Source organism: Dipodomys merriami, unplaced genomic scaffold (genome assembly GCF_024711535.1).
Source record: "Dipodomys merriami isolate MVZ:Mamm:240054 unplaced genomic scaffold, mDipMer1.0.p SCAF_903, whole genome shotgun sequence".
Taxonomy (NCBI): Eukaryota; Metazoa; Chordata; class Mammalia; order Rodentia; family Heteromyidae; genus Dipodomys; species Dipodomys merriami.
In genome coordinates, this window is record NW_027206517.1 from 128,826 (window position 1) to 133,982 (window position 5,157).

General features: G+C 34.2%; 1 pseudogene; it reads left to right on the forward strand.

Moving 5' to 3' along the window:
• The first annotated feature begins 2,354 nt into the window (after positions 1–2,354).
• Positions 2,355–2,467, forward strand: LOC138821269 (U6 spliceosomal RNA; annotated as a pseudogene).
• The last annotated feature ends 2,690 nt before the right edge of the window (positions 2,468–5,157 follow it).

Sequence of the window (5,157 nt, forward strand, 5' to 3'; positions counted from 1 at the left end):
CATCATAAAAGATGATCCCAAAGCTCAAATTCATGGGAGCCAGTGGTGGGCTGCCTATCCAGTGTGCTTATTCAACTTGGACATGCGACAGCATGCCTTCTGTAGGAGTAAACTTTGCCTTGCTGAGATGGTGTTTGTAGAATACCTTAATTGCCCCCGGTATTTCCAACACAGATCTTCTGTGCCATTCATGAGGGATCCTAGGAACCCCTGATAGGAGACACATCCAGCTGCCCTGTTGAGCCAAACTCCTGGATGATCTAAACATGCCATCCTTGGTAGCTGATAGTGGAACTAGGTATAAAGTTAATCTGCAACATCAGTAAGAGGCACAAACAGGCAACCTCAGAAGTAAGCAACCTCATGCATTGGCCTTGGTAGAAAAAAATGAAACTATGTATCCTGTTTTGGTACTTGTGTCTTTGTAGGGATGCTGTATGAGAGAAGTGTCTTAGATTCAGGCTCTTAAATTCTTTCTGTCTAAGAGTCTTGATCTGCAAATTCATTTGTCCAGCTAGGAAAAGTGAAAATTTGGAGATGGATTCATCTCTGAGAAAAATCTCTCATAATGGAGTTGAGAAAAGGGAGGAACAAGAAACAGTCTGAAGGGCAAAGCATACCAAAAACTCTTACTCCCATTACAGCATGTCTCTGTGATTTAAGAATTGTAAATCTAGGAAGCCCAAGAAAATTGTAGCTAAAAAGCCTCCCTCATACATTGTAGGGAAAGATATGAAAATATGTGTTAAGGCTGATTTTTATTTTTGAGCTCAAATTTTAATGTTCATTTGGTAAACTAAATCCTCTATATCCCTGTCTCTTTGTAAATACCCATCAACATGAAATATAAATTGATTTTGATAAAAAAATAAAATTTACTCAGAAGAAATTGTAAATGCAAAAACAATCTTCATAGGAGCAAACTCTCAGAGATATTTCGTGACTTTGATAAGGATAAAGTGGGTGAAGTTAGTATATAAATTTATAAGTATGACAATGCACAAAAACATAAAAAGATACTCATCTATTTCATTATATACCCAAAGCAGAAAGCAAATCTTGGTTAGATGATTTTTTAAAACCCAGTCTCTCAGGTACTGGGAAGGTGGCTCAATGCGTGCCTTGCATGCATGAGGCCTTGTGTTTGATTTCTCAGCATCACATAAGCAGAAAAAGATGGAAGTGGTGCTGTGGCTCAAGTGGTATCACTAGCCTTGAGCTGAGGGACAGCACCAGGCCCCAGAGTTCAAACCCCATGACCAACAAAATAAAAATAAAAAAGAAAACAAAACACAGTCTCTCACTTTTGTGTCCTCAACTCTGTAATAACTCTGCTTCAGCCTAGGGCTAATATTTTAGGTGTGGACATATATCAACACTCCTGAATCAGACTCCACTTGATCATTTTTTAAATCCAAATTTTGTTCTTAAGTTTCCTCTTTATAAATTCACATACACCTATAAAAAATGGTGTGACCATCCCAGTAACCTTCTCAAAGTACCTCCTAATGACAACTTACAAAAAGTTGTATTATATTACAACAAGGAAAACAATGATAAAAAATAAAACCAATTATGAAATATTAATGATTAATAAAATAAAAAACAAAACAATTACCAGTGTTTTCAGTATTTGAAGTGTACTACAAATTAGATTTTATTATTGCCATATTTCTTTACATTTAACACTGTCTAAGATTATGATGTTCAACAAGAATTTTATAGGCTATGAGTAGTGTTTAAATCACCCACTACGATTACCATTTATAGTTCGTCTCATAATTTGTAAATGGCTTCTATCATCATTTATTCCTCACTAACATATGAAGTAAGGAAGGCCTACAGTTTTAACAGAATCTGTGTAGTTAACATAGTCAACTCTTTATTCTGCTCCTTTACACAAAGACTTTGCAAAGTCTCATTAGTAAAGTTTCTATAAAATCTGAAATGTACATACTTAGTAGTAGTTATCTGCTACCATAAATCTTAAATACTTGATAGAAAAGTATTATGACCTGCCAAACAGTCCCAGTTTTGGCATATATAAGCAAATTCCCAAAATTAAATATATTGAAAACATTAAAACGTTTAACAAATCTTAACACTTGTTGCAGTGTTCATTATGACAGATCCCTTGTATAGAATAATTGAATTCCTCCTCCTACACATCTCTTGAACAAAAAATATCTGGAATTATTTTGTTTTTGACATGTCAATCTTGACTTTATTCTTAAATGTGTACTTATGTAAGAAGTTCATGGTTCTAAAATTTGACGACAATTCTTTTAAACTTACTTTTTGTTGAATTGTCTAGTTTAAGAAAATCAATTACAATTTATCTATAGAAATGTTCTGTGCTCAATTCAGCATCACATACACTAACATTGGAATGATACAGAGAAGATTAGCATGGCCACTGAGCAAGGACGACAGGAAAATTCCTGAAGCATTCCATCACCCAATTTGTTAGGAAATGGAAAGACTTGGAAAAAAATTATTAAGTGAAGTAATCCAAGTCCAAAGAAACATAGGTCCCATGGTTTCTCTAATTTTCAATAACTAATGTATGTCTGCGATAAGCAGAAAAGGTCAAAAGTTATGTGTATATTACCATATAAGATTATGCTAAGGGAAATGAAACCCAAGTTAGGGACACAAGTGGTTTTTTTTTTTTCTTGCTATTGTTTCTCACATACTTATAACCTGCAGTGTGTTTTTTTTTTTTGATTCTTTATATGTTCCTCCCCCATGCTATAACACCTGTTTCACTTTATTTGAAGTTGGTGCGCCTACATCTTGTATATACTCTCCTCTAATTTGCTGAGGTGAAGGAAAAAAAACCAAAATGCTTAAATAGGGATACAGGTAGACCTATTGTAACAATGAGATACACAAGACACTGTGTTGTAAAGTGAACTTTACAATTCAGGCAGGGAAAGGGAGGAGGTTAATGGACTTGTGGAGGTGGGAGGGAAGGGACGGTAGGGGAACAATAAAGGAGGAGGTTACAATGCTTGTTAGGAAATGTACTCATTACCTTGCTCATGTAAGTGTTACCCCTCTTTACAGTTTTTTTTACATTAAGAACGTATAAAAATGTTCTGAGATGGAAGAGTTTATTTCTTTTATTTTACACATATAATGTCGTTAGCAAAGAAATTCATGCAAAACTCCGATATGAAGGCATTTTGAATAAATATGTGTGTGAATGCACGCATGTGCTCAAGCACTTGAATGTGTGTTGACGTGCTCAGAGTTTGAAATCAGGGCTTCAAGGTCTTGCTCGGCCTTTTCTCTCTAGTTACTAAATGAGCTACATCTCCATTCTTGGCCCTTTGCTAGTTCATTAAAATTTTTAAAAAATAATCGCATGAATTTATTTGCCATGATTGGCTTCCAACTGTTATCCACAGATCTCAGGCTCCTGAGTAGATATCCCTAGTAGTTAGGATTACAGTTGTGAAAAACCAGCAAAGGCTTTCAGAATAAAGTTAAAAGTAGAAGAATATTTATTTCAGAGGGCATGTTTTAGCATCTCCAATTTTAAAGCATTTTGGAGTGATTATTTATGATTTTTTTTCTTTTTGGATACTTATAAGACAGTAGGTGATGATATTTAAAAGTTTTAGTACTTTTTAAAAAGGATACTGGAATTGTGGGACAGAAGAAATTTGCCTCTCTTTGGATTTCAATGTATAAGCTCAGTTCTGTGCAAGATAACCCAATGTCACCAACACAATCGGTATTGAAGGCAAATGTGACAGAAAACAATCACCATGGGCAATATTTAGTATGCTATTGTTTCTTGGACAATATGAATATTGAATTGGGAGTGTCATAGAATGGAGAGATTTTATCTACCATTTGAGTATTGCTGAAAGGCTTTTGGAAACTTTGACTCATTTCTTTCCTCACTGTGTGTGTCTGTAGGCCATGCACTTACGGCCTTTAATTACAATTTTTCCCAACACTAAAATGGTAATAACATTAGCATTGTAGCAAATGTTATATTAACAATTAAGGGAATAAAACTTGTGAAATACTTAACATAAACTTCTAGGAATGAGCTTTGAGTTTAGCCAGCAATCTTTTTAAAATATTAAATAGAATGTGATAAGTAATACAGAAACCATTACATGTAGTGAGCAACTAGAAGTAATATCTATTGATCATGCTCTGCTTCCAAGGAAGCCAGGTGGATAACTTCTCATGCTGTAAATCAAACTGGTTATGTTATGTCTTGATAGTGTAAAAATATCAGGGACAGAATGATGAAGGAATGTTTTAGACTGAGGTGAAATCCATACGAAAATGTGCAAAACTGATAAAACATAAAAGTATCTGAGCAGTATTTTGTGTTTTACAACATGTAAGTTACATCGCAATGATAAAGAAGACATAGAAGAATAAATTCTTTTTTTGTTGTCCTATCATAGGTTGTTAGAAGGATGAACTCTTTCCTCATTCTTACACAGGCATCATCGGATGAGAGGAACTGTATTTTTTTTGTTTGCTTCCTTCCATCTGTTCTTCAGTTTGAAATCTGAGCTGCTTGAGACTGAAAGAAACCAAGGGAAATTAGACAAACAGGCTTTGGAAAGAACAATCAATGTAAAATAAATAAACTACAGCCTTGTAACAGGTCTAACTAAATTGAGTTATATAGTGCCAATTTTTAACAGAAAATGATATAAGCAATACCATGTTATTGAAAACTGAAAAATGTTAAGAGTTGCTTCATTTTTTTTCTTTGCTACTACCTTGAATTAATTATTGATCTGGTTTAGCGAAATTAAAGATGAGATTAAACAGAACCTGTATTAAAAATGGACAGAAGTTCTGAATAGACATGTTCTCCATAAAGCCCTGAAAATTGCCTGTGGGTTTACAAAGTTGTGTTTAATACAATTTCTTTGCTGCCTTAATGCTTTTTGAGCAGAAGTCATTAGAGAAATATAATTCAAAATTACTATGATACAACTTCATAACTATTATAACTCATCAAAAAATCAATGGAACCAGTTATGGTGGTAAAGGCTTGTAATTCCAAGCATTTAGGAGGTTGGATTTAAGTCTAAGGCCAGTCTAGGGTACTGCAGATAGTAAAATCCTGCCCTTTATTACTTTTGAATAAACGGTAATAATGTTGGTGAGAAT